Genomic DNA, 14,953 nt, shown 5'->3' with positions numbered 1-14,953 from the left:
AGAAGAAGATGTGCTTAGATTAGCATAGCATACCCATTTGAATTAGGATTTTAAAAGCTAGTCTGAATGCCAGCTACTTCCCTCTGAGAAAAACAAAATCTTCCTTCCAGTGCCTTTAAAAGTGAGAGTTCAATCTTGTCTGTTAGCTAAAGTTAGCATGTTATAAAAAGCTACGTACTGGATTATTGTTGGACCAGGAGCTTGACTATTTGAAGTGATAACCATTTATACAACACATCAAGGGATAAAGTATTGGTTTGATTGAGAAGTGATTAACAGAGTCGGGCTAGCTGTTTCCCTCCGTTTACAGACTTTTTCCTAAGCTAAGCTAAGCTAAGCTAACCAGCTGCTGGTTGTCTTGTGATTGACTGTACAGACGTAAAAGTCGTAATAACCTTCTCATTGAACTCTTAGCATTTTCTTAAAGGCTGAAACTTGAATGTAAACTTAAAGAAGAGTGTCCTTGAGCAAAAATAATAACAGCTTGTCCTGTAATGTATATGGGTAGAATGTAAATCGTGTTTTATTCTGAATAGTTTTAACACTTGTGATGATGCAAAGCTTTGTATTTGTGTGTTAAATACAGCCATAAATTAAGGCTTAAACAACCGTTGAATGGATTAAATCCTTTGCATCATTAGCTTCTCTAATTAGCTTATGTGATTAAGTTAGAGTTCTTTTTTCATGCAATCCAAGCTTAATTTTTTTAGATCATTTTCAAATAAAGAAACTGAAGAGGGAACTTAACCTCATCCAGCAGTTTTTGTTTTTGCAGTTTTCAATCCAGAGAATTCAAATGTGAAATTTAAGGGTATTTTTGTACTTACCAATAGAGCACACAAATCTTTAATTCAGTGCTTTTAATTAAAATTCTGGACCAGAAAATCCATTTCTAAAATGTATTTGTGAGGTTATGGTTGCTGATAAGGAAGCGGTGTCTCAAAGTGAGAAAGTATAAAAATTACTAACTTTGACTTTTTATATTAACTTTGGTCTTTTTCATGTTTTTATTCTGCAGAGTTCATTTTGCACTTCAAAAGGCTCAGCGCAATATTTACACACTAAATCTGTTTAACTCCAGGACACTGAATATGAGGCCTAAACCCTGACACACAAAAATAATAATTATGTAAGAGTAGAGATTGTTTTTTTTAAAGTATTTTAAGACCAACAGGGCGAAAACCAAATCATGACGGCAAACATGAAGACCAGGATTTAAGATACCTGCTCATCTGGATGTTCTAGGTCGGTGTCTTCATCATTCAAACAGCTCACAGGTTCTGATCATGGACGAGTCTGACGCACAGCAAAATCACAAAACTCCATGTGGCTCTGTCTTTTCATCCTCCACATCACTTTTTCATTTCTAAGTGAAGAGATGTTCTTCTTATCAATCTGCTCCTCACAGTGATGCTGACAAAAACACTTTAAGGAGAATGTCGGACCGCCATTGTTTGGAAGTGCACTGGAAAATCTTTAATCGGGTATTTACTCTCAACTTCTCCATCTCCACTCCGGCTGTTTGCTTGTGCGACTCAAAGCGCTGCATCGCCATGGCACCTATCTGCATTTTTTATTTGCCGCTTTATCATGTGACCATTCTCCACTTTGTGGCTCTGCAGATATAATATCCTTTTATGCAGCTGATTTCATGGTTGGCTTTGCTCTTTGCGTCGCCCTCAGGGGTTGTCTTCACAGGAAGTGATTGTCGGTCTGTTTGAAAGCAGGCTTCATACAAAGGACCTGAGCAGGCTGGAAAGTGGACTCAAAGCTCAAACTGCAAAGATAGACTTATTAGACCTATTGATCATCCTTGTACAAAGGTGATCTCAGTGACCATAACAATAAATGTAGATCACCTTACCTTTCTGAACATCTGGCAAAATATACTGTAGGGATAACATCTGTTTCAAAATTAGCTAACAGTTTTAAAATGTCTTATTCAGAAATCCTGTACTGAACAGAAGCAGTTTTCACTTCAGAACTTCGGATAATGTAATCAGGTCGAAATTGTTCCAGACCTTTAAGGATTGTGGGTGTGAATCCAGTTCTCATTTTTCAAATGATGGTGAATGGACTTGAGCTTATATAACGCTTTTCTAGTCTTCTGACTACTCAAAGCGCTTTTGCACCACATGTCACACCTACACATTCACACCCTGATGGTCGAGGTAAAGTGATCATCAGAAGTAACTAATCCCATTCATACGCTGCCGAAGCAGCGTGAGCAACTTGGGGTTAAGTGTCTTGCCCAAGGACACATCGAAAATGTGGCTGCAGGACCCCCGACCTTCCAATTGAGAGACGATCGACTCTACTAACTGAGCCACAGGCGCCCACACAGTTTGGCTTTGGTGAAGGATGATGACTGCTTTTCTCACTACACCGTGCATATTGACGTCTCTGCATCATCAGTAAAGATTGGAAAGCAATATGAGAACTTTGAAGCAGCTACACTCCCAATATCAATGTTATCATCTCCAAATCAGTCATCATGCAGCAAGCGCAATAACCACAAGGTTACCAGTGCCCTTCCTTTTTCTTTTGATTGGTCTTCTTCAGTGTATTTTTACGCTGTATAGTACAGCTCTAAATGCCAATTTATTCTTTATCTTACACCATCCCGTGACCTGCCCTCTGCAAAGATGAAAAAAGGAATCTGTCATTGACTTTATGTGCTCTCTCTGATCGAGCCCGGGGCGCTGTTAGCACATTTTACATCATCTGAAGTGTGTTTATATGTGCCGTAGCAGCACGAGCGCTATAGCTGCTGACCTACAGCAGAGTGTTTACGTATCAGAAGTAGGACTGATAAGTGATTCTTATCCTTAACACAGGTCTGGTGAATTGCACTGTGTGGTTGGATCTGTGTTATCCTTAGCCTTAGTTGTATGGAAGTGAAAGGCATGCGTGCCTGATAAACAGTCTTCTTCCAAGCTAACATCCCATCCTGCCACCGACCGTGGAGCATGAAGTGGATGTGGCACTCTTCCTTTTCAAAATAAATGAAAACCGCATACATCACATCAACGTACCGGAAAAAAGCCTGAGTCCTTGCCTTGTTTCCGCTCAGCATTGGCAGAGAATTGAACGCCGCGAACAGGAACTTCCTGGCACGATCGTGTTATTGTTGCAGAGAATGGGAGAGGGTGTGCGCCAGGTACACCGAGTTAGTTCAATAAAGCTCAGACCAAAAACAGCAAATTGAGCGGGAAGGATTGAGCGCGAGCCAATGCTGAGTGTGGGAGTGCCCTTGAATCCTTTTTCTTCCACTGTATAGTCTGTGCTTGTTTTCATATTTACAGGTATGCATACAGAAGAGCTACTAATGAATAAACTGTTGAAAGACAAAAGGTCATGTGATTCATGTCATTTCCATAAAGGCCTGAATAGGAACAGTTACGGTCTTGTTTTCGATGCACGCTCAATCCAGCTGTGGAGGAAGGAAAAGAGAGGCAACAAAGAAGGCATTTCTGTACTTTAGTAGAGTTTCAGATAGCTTTCAGGTATCTTTATTTTCTCGCATTTGAATTGTATTTGATCATGCCTATAAACCCCTCTATGTCAGCCCTGCTCAGAACGCGCTGTTTCTGTGTCTGTAGCTTTAAATATGTAAATGAGCTGTGTCCAACCTCACCACTTTAAGGAAGGAGATGTGGCCCTGACTTTCTCGCTCGATGCTCTATTTTTTTACGGTGGGAAGGCAGACTCAGACGGCAGAACAAACACCTAGCCGTGGGAGTGTCACCCACCTGGGGGAGGAGTTACTTCCCTTTGTGATGTCATGAAGGGAAAATCTCCAAACGGCCTGTTAGAGCACACATTTTCTGAAAAGTGGAGCAGACAGGCCAGGGACACATATTTACGTTAGAAAATAACGGTAAGGTCTATTTTGCATAATATGTGACCTTTATGTAGACATCATAAGAAACCAAAAACACAAATATATATGAAACACTATGATGTAACACATTTCCCATCTAATGATTTGAACAAATTAAATGTTGATTTATTTTTGGACATTGCTTTTTTTTTCTGGTGCTTTGGTACCAAGAGGCGTGTGAAGAATCTATTGAAAATGAAGAGATTTTTTTTTTTGTTCTTTTTCTTTTTTTGTTATATGTCTGTGTAAGTTCTTAGTCACCCATGATATAGTTTTTCAGTCTTCTCCAAAAGGAAAATGCGGACTTGGGGAAAAATTCTTGGAAACGTTTGTCCTGTCATCACAAAAGTCTTCTTCAGGTTTTGACTTATTGGAGGACCAAGCTGGATTCATCAATAGTTTTTGTAGCCTTGACTGGCCTTTGAACACATCAGAAGAGACTAAAATATGTTGTAGTCTGTCTTGGGCATGCTCCACATTTCTTTGAGTTTGTATGACATGAGGTTCAGTTGGCTTTCCACACAAGAATTGGTGGAAATGTTCTTATAGAGCACATTTTTTTATGCTAATCTGTGAGTAAATTTCAGAGCCTCAAGTTTTCACTTCTGCTCCATCTGAGAAATATTATCAACAAGCCTTGTTTTAATAAAGTTGCCTTATCACTCAAGAGTCTGTACTTTTACGCGAGTAAGAAACATGAATACTTTCGCCATCTCTGGAGACAGGTGAAGTTTATCCTCTGCCAGTTTACACCCAATCACTACCCAATTCTCAGGTTTGTGATGGCTCATACCAACGCTTCCCAGAACATCTCCTCGCTCATGTGGGAAAACTTAACCTCAAACGAGATTCCAGGGGTATTTACTTTCACCTACTGTCATGTTGACGGCTCTCCCATTCGGGATGGATCAAGAACGACGCCAAATCCGGCTGTCATGTCTTCACGCTTCTTGAGAGACATTTCCAGAAGTAAACGCTCTACTGAGTGGAAGCCGGTCAACATGGGATTTTTCACATGGCTGTTTGGAGGGATATTCCAGGCGAATGTTTGCATGGATATCTCTGACATCTTGGGACTGTTTTTCACAACACAGTGATCCCAGATGTTGCCTTTGTGCCATCGTCCAGCTCGGCACTTTCCGTCAACCCGCCTGGGACGCACGCCACTGTTTTGGTCCTAAGAATCGTGGGTTCTCATTTTAAGCTAACGTGGTTGTTTATACAGGCTTAGCCAACTGGATCCGTGATTGCAGGCCACTGGTTTATTTTAATTAGCCATGGTGAGTAGTTCCGATGGATTTCGAGTGTGACTCACTTCTTTTTCAAAACATTAGTCTCCACCGAGTCCCACTGTTGCCCTTTGAGGTTGGGTTTCATTTCAGATTAGTTAAACGGAGGGGGCATCCCTGATGTGTGCCGTGTACGCTGTATGTGAAGCTGTGTGTGCGTCCGTTCATGTTGAAGACTTAAAGGAAAGTGTTATTCCTGCCCTGCTAGTGATGAAAATTGAATTAACAAAACCAGGGACTTCTCTTAAAATGTTCTCAACACTGAATTTACAGTATAATCTCATATTCTGGGATTTAAAAAAGCACTCAGATGGTTATTTTTGGATGGAAAACTTGTGCGTCTGCGAGTTGAAAGAAACGGCTTTCCTCGCAATACGTTTTCAGAAACATCTGTTCTTCTGGTCATGCTCCTGGAATAGAGCATCTTTAATTGTAAAATTTGATTTAAGTAGATTCAATTTTACATTCAATTTACTGCGTATAAGGTGGTCGTCCAAGTCATACACCAGTTACAGTCAAAAACCCCATAAAGTTAAAAGTTTGCTGAGCGTAGCAACTTCAGTGCATGTGAGGAACTCAGGTAAAAGTCAAACGGCTCCCAGTGATTCTCATTTAAAATACAAAGAGCACATTATGAGTATGGTTCATCCTCTGAGATTGAATTTATGTAATCTGTCAGCCAAAAATAAACCGAATGTGCTCGTCTGCTTTGTCTTCTGCGGCATTCGATGAAATTCACTTAAGTGGATCTCTTCAGAACCGAACATGGAAGAGCAGCGTTCAGTTTTCTATGCTCCCTATGATCTGGAAGACTCATCTGACTGAAATATCACAGCATGGATAACGTTTGTGTCCATGACACCGGTGGTTGGTTTTCCACTGCCTCTGTGGCAGAACGCTTGAAGAAGTGGATCGTTGTTTATTTGAAACACATGAGCTGCGTTGGAGAGGCGGAGCCGCGTGCTTTCAAACTTGCAGTCGAGATGGCTTTTTTGATGTAACCACATCAGTGCACTCAGTACACAAACGTAGACACTTGCAGAAAGAAAAGTGTGGCCTGACATTTTCCCACTTATCACGTGGTGTCAGGTTTCCTTTGTGTATGTTTGCAGCGACTTGGCGTTTGGGAAAAAAAAAAGCTGAAGTTAGTTGTCAGGGACTTTTTACTTCATCATCGAGAAGATTAACAACGATATCGGTTCTTCTGTTCCTTATGTTTCTGCAGCTTGGTTTTACAGTAGACATTGCATTTGTGTAAGTGAGAAACAGCACAATAAAATCGACGAGCCTGCTTTCTTGTAACATCTAAACATGACGTTCAGCTTTTTTAAAACAGTCCCTTCTCCACAGGAGTTGTAATTTTTTTTTTGATAGTCCCATCACAAAGCTCTGCACAGTGTGCGTTTTTCTGTGCAGATTGTGCTCGGAAAGGCAACACCAGCTATGTCATTCTCACTCCCTGCATTTATTGTTGAAAGAAAACAGAGCACTAACCCAAACGCCTCTGCAAGAGCACCTTTAGAAACACTCTGTGTAAAGCTGCAGCTGCACGGGGATCAGTTACATTCTTTATCTCACCTTGTAGAGCTTTCCTCGAATGAGAACCATAAATTTCCACTTTCTCAAGAGCGACCGTCTGTGTATCCAAAGTTCTTTTTTATCATCTTCAACCCCCCCCCCCCCCCAACATTGGATTCAAATTAATTTTCTCGCAGCTGTGAACAAACGCTGGAAGAAAAGAGGTCTGCGATTTAAAAGTCTTCAGAGGGAGGGCAACATAAAAGAGCGTTTGAGAGAGTAAGCAGCCAAAAACATAAACTCATGGCACTCCAGAGAGAGAAAGGAGGGAAAAAAATGACTGGCAGGCAGATTTGCAAGACATTGCCAAGACTTTTCTCGTTAATTTTATTAAGTCATTAAGTAACATAAACACATTTTAAAAGATGCAAGAACAACACCTAATCAGAAAAAGTCACACAGATTTTCATTTTTATTCCCTTTTCACACATGCATGCCCAAAAGACACAGTGTAATGTTTGCAACATATCCTAGATAGATGCTAAAGCAACAGAGGGCGATACTATATTGATGTTTTGTTTTTTTTGCCTTTATAGCAATGCCACATGTAATTGGGCATATTTACGGTGTTAATGAATCAGTGGAGATGAATATGCCGGTGAGCACAAAAGAGATTGTCACGCTCAATCGTGATGACTTTTCCTGAAGATCAACTTCTGTGTTCACACGTCGGCTCACCTGCACTTCTTGCTGAAATTCTACTAGGGGGCCGGCAGAAAAAAAATCTGGATGAAGTCGGGTTGAAACGTGTGTCCATTTACTTTAATAAATGCACATCACACTGAAAATCTCAATCCCACTTTTTCCCCCTCCATATCCATTTCACACTTAATGAAATGTGTATCAGTCATGTTAAAGAGCGAAACAGACGTTTCCCTGTGTGTCTTATTACAACTGGAAAGATGTGAAGACAAAGTATTATAGAACGTCAAACATAGGGAACTCAAACGTGACAAGGAGCGGTTTAATCCAGTTAGCCTGACAGATATGTCTCGGGGTCAGTTATAATACAATTTAACTTAAACCCCTGCACTTGATAGAGTTTATTTGTTTTATAGGGCCAAATTAACCTGTGATCACCTGATAATTAAGAGTCAGCCACTCAGAAGAGAAACTGTCAAAATGTCTGAGGATACATAAGAATGTCAGTAGCCTTTTCTTACCCCACCAGCTTTTCTTTTTTTTTTTTTTTGATTCCTGACTCATCCAGCTTGGCACATTAAACTAACAGCCTACACACTGAAACAATTATGAGAATAGTATGGGCTGTTTTAACAGCTGTAGACTTAAGGAGGGGGGGGGGGGGGGGGGAGGGGGGGCAGGGTGAACGAGGCTGCGGGATTTCGGTGAATCGAGGAATGCCAAAAGAGGAGAGACATATCACAACAGCAGAGTCGCACGCTCACCGATGACAAAAGAACTCCATTTCAACGTCGAGCAAGTCGAAAATGAAATGTTGTTCAAAGCCGCAGGTTACGTGTCTGTGCTGAGGCATCGGTCAGATGTGTGCATCCAGACACTGACAGCACTTTGGCACCAGTATGTTGTCTTTATGACTAAGTTAATTTGATGGTAATACATTATTAAGTCTTCAAGGTCGGTGTTTCCTTTCAAATTGTCCTTTTAGGCTGTTGTGGTTTCCAAAGTGACAAAACGAATATAGTTTAACATCTAAAATGCTCTGATTTGATTTCTCCGCCAAGCATTAGTTGAGAAGATTTAGAAATACATCCACTGAATATGAAGCTGTAGCTTTAGTAGCTTAGCTTAGCATGGCCCTGGCTTTGTCCAAAGATTTCACAAGCATTAGACTCTCTGGATGGACTAGAAGATGAGTGACCAACAATTTAAATTCTGTGACATCACAACAAATTAAAGACGCCCAGACTCAGTGTGTCATATACTGTTTCACTGGGTGAAAAAAAAAAAGGCTGCTTGAATGCACATCACAGAGGTGCAGGGCAATTCAAAATCAGCAGCAAGAAAAATAACAAAATGTGTGCCCATGTGAACACAGGGGCTGAGAACAACAAATCAACAGGGAGTTTGACTTCAACCTTTTGTTTTTTAATTAATTGCTTAAGACTTTATTTAGCTTTTGTTCAAATTTTGCAAATACCTTTAAGGGCTCATTGATCCAACTTGTAGAAGTGCGGCTGAAACACATAACATTTACTAATTCAAGTTTTCGACTATCTTTTACTAAAAAATTAAAGACTAAATTTTCACTTTAATCTAAAAACAGACCCATTTTGGTGAGGCACATTGCAGCAACTTCACACAGAGGGGGGCACAAGGGGATAATTTGTGCTTTCCAAATCATAAAGAAGCAATCAGGCAACTTAAACTCCTTTCCAGGACCAAACTTTAACGTGTTAGGGTTCATAAATGCTGCTCTTCCACATCCACGTTTCCCTCTGGCGGCCATGACTGACACTCCTCTCACCACACGTGCTCCTGGGAAAAGCACTCCATGACCCAAAACATCTGCTGCTAATATGGGTCAGTCTTTTCCCCCCATGTTGCCTTAAAAAAAGTCCCGCACATGACAACTAAAATGAAAAACACAAATGGCATGAATCAAGCGAGACTGTGTGTTATTTCCCAGCACTTGTATCAACATGCGAGGGAGCACGCTGAGCTGTGAAAAATCTAAGCTAAGGACGCCCGCCGCTTTTCCTGAGACCCAAAAAAGGCTCTTCCTGGGCCGGGGGGTCAGACGAGGAGAGAGTGAGAGTCCCACGGAGTATTTGTTGAACAAACAGCAGTCGAGTTATCATGTCTGGAAAGTTGCATGTGTTGTGACTGGTATTGGATGGGTTACAGACGGTTAGCAGCGGGGTTAAAATTAACCGTTTTTTGAAGTTGCCAGAATAGCTTGAAAATGCGTCTGTTTTATTTTAAGTATTTAAGGTTATAATCAGTGTTGGAAATTCTCTCTTCTGCTTTTCACTGTTTTCCTCTCTATCCCTAGTTAACCACAAAAAAAAAAAAAAACAGACGTCAAATTAACTGGACTTCTTTCCGCGGATTGATACGGTTGCTAAGCGCTGAGTCCCTAGCAACCGTGTGCTTTTGTTAGTGACAGTGTGTTCTTCTTAATGACGGTGATCTGTCGAGGGATAGCACACCATTGCTATGAATACATGACCAATCAGAATGCAATTTTCAACACAGCTGTGTAATAAATAGCAATAATTAATACTTGTGACGTGTGCGCATGCATGTCAGAGAAGTCAAAACATGGCAAAGCTGGTCAACAGGTGTTCAGAGTTTTGAAAAAGCAGTGCTAAAACTTGAAAAAGGAAACTTTTCCTGGTCATTTAAGGCCAAAAAAAATTTGAAAAAAAAGTGGTAAACTACACAGAAATGATAGGATTAATGTCACTACTTGCATCATTGTGCAGATATAGGTGTAGGGTAACTTCCAGGAAGCTACTGCAGAATTTATTTAAGCAGCTGGTTTGGTTATATTTAGTTTTTTCCGCCCAAACACTGTTAATAATAGCAGGTAGATGTCTTTTATCTTAAATGATAACCTCTCCAGTGGACACTAAAGTGAGCTCCATCCCTCAGAATTGCCAGGAGGTCAATAACAGCTCCTCCCATCCGTCTGTTTACGGAGTAATGCAAACTATATGAAGCATTTTTCATGCAGAGGAAATGCCCATTTCAAAGTAAAACTGCAGCTTTACATCCCCCTTAATAGTGACATTGTTTATGTGTGTGCCTCCACAAGCCACAGGAGTCTCTTCTTATCGGACACTTTCCTCTCCAAACAATGAGAGCTTTGCTTCTATCAGGATCCAGATGAGAGCAAACATCTGTACTCGACATGAGCAAGCGGCTAATTGTCTGTCAGACGGTGATTAAGTGCATGACTCAAACTCTGAGGAAACGCTGATAACGATGTCCATTAGCCCGCTCGCGCTCACTGAAACTTTGGCTTCAAATAGAAGCACTTGTTTTTGTGAAGATTGTGTTGCAGCCAGTTCATTTATATGTGACAAAGATTATCATTAATAGAAGAAAAGAATGCCTCTCAGGCACATCGAGACGTTTACAACTGCGTCCAATACGAAACCTCTAATCCTCAGTCTGAGCTCTGGGCCAAGTCGTGCGTTTTGTTCTTCTTCTGTGGTGCATGAAGACCATTGTAGTCCAGTGTAACAATTCGTTTTCTGTTCGTTTTGTGGCAGGAAGTCGAGTCAGAAGACCCTTCGCCGTAACTGTTGGCCTATGAATTGCCTTCTTGTTCCAAGGTGCCAACCCCACCCACCCCCCTAACCCCCGATCCTCAGACGGTATGACCTCTAAACGGGGAAGTTTTATGCAGTTGACCTTCGACCTTAACGTCTCCGTATTTATGCCTGAGAAAATAGTGAAATTATGACACTTAACACTGTCGCCTGCGTGTGTCTGGAGCTGTGCTCTGTGAAGACTGGGGGCCATTGAGCCCACATGTCAATTCATCACACCCTTCACTCCTGTTAAACTGTGATGCATTTAATCACATTCACATTGACATGCCACTAAAAGGCAAAAAGATCGTAAAGACAGACTGAGCTGAAAATGTTATTTCTGTCATGAGCATTTAATTGCAGCTGAACTCTTAGTACAATAAACACTGAATAAAAGACTATTTTTTACACAATACTTAGAACATATAGGTAACCTAACAATATCACACTAGAGGGCTATAGGTCTTACAATAATCAAAACGTGCTTATATTAAGTACAACAGCACGCCCTTCAGTGTGATTCTGCTTTTTATACAACAGTTAGTTCCAACCAAGCAATCTGATTGGACAAGAGCCATTCCATGAGTGGAGAACAACATCACAGGGACTTTTCACCGTATGTATCACTACGCCTCTGCCTTTTTTGATTTATATTATATAGCTGACAGTGTTCTTCTTTATTTTTATTTTTTTTAAGTTTTATTTTTGGGGCCTTTATTGGAGAGACAGGACGGTGAATAGTCAGAAATCAGAGAGAGAGACAGAGGAAGAGAGAGAGAGAGAGAGAGAGGGGAATGACATGCGTTGAGGACTACATGGTAAATGGACTTATACTTAAGCGCTTTTACACCGCATGTCACACCTACCCATTCACACCAATTGACACACTGATGGCAGAGGCTGCTATGTAGTTACTATCAGAGGTAAATAATCCCAATCATATGCATCCATACACCACCGATGAAGCAGTGGGAGCAATTCGGGGTTAAGTGTCATTCCCAAGGACACATCAGACATGTTGCTGCAGGAGCTGCGGATTGAACCCGTTCCGGTTGAGACACGACTGACTCTACCAACTGAGCCACAGCCGAGAGTACAGTCTCTGTACATGGGGTCAACCACTCGGCCATCGACTTCCCGTGTCTTTTTTTATTCAATCAATCAATCTCAAGCCTCAGAATCACACACCAGACTCTAGTGTCACTGGTTTCATAATCAAATTAATTTATTTTTAACAAACAAGTAAAGATTCATACTACTAAAGAGCTGCTCTGTGCTAAATGTCTGTCACAAACACCCAGACCAGCAGGAGTGATATTTGGTGGAAACATTCCTGACTTGCCGCTTACTGGTCTATATAAAGGTCTAGTGGGCCCCCTAGAGGACAAGTACATAATACCAGTGTTGCCTTGTGACTAAAAGCACAGAACCATCCAACTTTTGATGTAATATTTGCCATAGCCTCTGGTGATGAATCACCGTTTGTTTGTGTTGTTGTGTGGGTCTTTTGTATAGAAAAGGTCTTGCAGATAGAAAATAATTTCTTTGCAATTATCAGAATACATTCCAGATGTCTCCGCTGAAAAGAGCCCCAGATGGTGTCATTGTACAATCAGTCAATTCTTAAATGAGAAAGACAAACTTAATGATATAAACACAAACAAAATCAAGAGGCATGGAAACCTCCTGCCGCTTGTACGGGGGCCATTAAACAATGACTCCTTGTATGCGGGAAGCAGCTTTTTTCATCAACTTTGGCTCATTCAGGTGTCGTCTCTACGGTCCGAATCGACGCTCTTCGACGTGTTGTTGCAGCTCTGACTAATGACTTTGCACACTCATCTGTTTTGGGGGGGTTTGTCTTGTACACGAGGTAGCAGAAGCGCCCAAAAGTTTCTTTGATCCTCTTCCTCATGTGTGGTCGGAGCGCTTTCACTCTGCGCCCGTTGGTTCAATCAATCAACGAACCCTCCAACGCAGCGAAAGTCAGCAAACAGGAGCTCGCCCCGCTGCAGACGCACCACTGAGACCCAATCAATGAGCAATCAGATCCTCTGTTATCTATTTTTGCTCGGCTGGATGTGGATGTTAATCAGTCCCACATCAGGGTAATGGTGTTCCTGTTAATTGCCTCCCTTCGTACGGGCTGCATCCTCTTTCTTTCTTATGATCTCTTATCTGCAAATGAGGTCAAAAAACGCACATGGATCAGACTTTCAGGAAAACCTAACTGGGGCGACAGTGAAGGCGGTGTGGCCTGGCATCTCAGGTGTTACTAAGATCAACGAACTCATTGTCAATGCCATGTGTTGATATCACTTCTCTGATGGATATAGGGGAGGATTTTGCCTCTGATACAGCCTGAAATGCAGTTTTGGATATCGCAAGTATACCTGTAAGAAAGATCCTGCTCCCCAAATAACTCCCATCGACTAATTTCTTCTGCAAAAAAAAAAATGGATGCCACTTGCAACTGAAGTTTAACAATAAAGAAATAATATCAGGCACATTTTCACTCTGCAAATACACAAAACAACACCACAGGGCTAATGCTATGTATTCTTACGTTAACAAATGAAAAACCTCCCGTGCTGAAAAATGAAGCCATCACAGAACTGCAGTTCTCTGGATGGCCACTTCAGGCTAGCTCCAAAGGGAGAGTCAATCCCCATGCATCCCTTGTAAAATGATCCAACTTAAGCGCATATTTGAACATTTTTAAAGGCTTTATATGCGATTTTTTTGATCCAGCAGATGTCACCCTTGAGCACCAGCATGAAACCAAATCAACTCGCGGTGCATTGTTGTGTTAGCATGCTAATGCTAGCGACCTTTATTATGCTCGTATCTTCACACTGCATGTAAATTTACCTGAAATGAGCGTGATCTCGAAACACAGTTAAGCAGTGAGTACAGTATGTTATTCTTCTTTTCTCTAGTCCCTCAATTAAACAACTTTTATACGCGAGGGGAGGAGTCAGCCGGCCGTCCTGGCGATGTAAACAAACTGAAGATAGGACTCTGAAAACTCTGAAAGCATCACAGACAGTGGGACTCGGGTGTTACACCCATTGTAGACAGTCATGACTCACAGAGTTATTTTCAGAGGATATACTTGATTTCTATTACATTTAAGTGTGAAAAATCACATATAAAGCCTTTAAAACCTTGTACAAAAACAGTCGTCTCTGAAACAAATGTATTTATTTATAGCTTTAGGATGATTCTCAGCGAGGGAAACATTAGAGGGGCATCTCACGTTCTTTTTGAGTGTGGTTTAAGCTTCAGTTCCTCGACTCTTTCTTGATTGCCACATGATTTACTGCTGCATCCTTATAACCATTTTCCCCTGTATTTCGTCCAGGGTGCGGTCTTTTCTTATCACAAGTCAGTTCCGCATTTGCATATTCATTGAGCTTTTTAGCGTCTGATGGCCGTCTCATTAGAGCCTGTGCCGGTGTGAGATCTGCACAGCTCCAGGGCAAGTCAGCCACTCGTCTGACTGACATGCAAATACAAAAAAATACTGCGGTCTGTGATTTGGTTAATCACATTCTAATACCATGACGGGTGAAGAGTTCAAACCTGGCAGTGACGCAGCGTGACAAAAATTGAAAAATGTATTTGACAAACAAACTATGATGCTAATATCCTTTCTTTGGAGATGGAGATCCATGCAGAGCAGAGGTCAGCTGAGTTGGACTGAATCGACTTTTTGTCAGCGTTAACCCGTCAATACTTCTTTTAACTATAGGAGAGGGTGAACTGTCATTTCTTTCATGCATAAGTAAACCTGCACCCTCCTCTCCCTGGCAGAGCCTTCAGGCCAGCTTAAGGGGGCAGAAGGTCTAAGAGCATTCCTCCATGAAGACTTTCCCTTTTTCTTTTTCTTTTTTTTTTTTTACTTTGCTTTGATTTTACGCTCATTATCCCCCCTGCAGCTCTGGACAAGAGACTACCTG

The sequence above is a fragment of the Labrus mixtus genome, chromosome 21 (genome assembly GCF_963584025.1).
Source record: "Labrus mixtus chromosome 21, fLabMix1.1, whole genome shotgun sequence".
Classification (NCBI taxonomy): domain Eukaryota; kingdom Metazoa; phylum Chordata; class Actinopteri; order Labriformes; family Labridae; genus Labrus; species Labrus mixtus.
The sequence above is the reverse complement of the archived record's forward strand: the minus strand, read 5'-3'. Positions refer to the sequence as shown.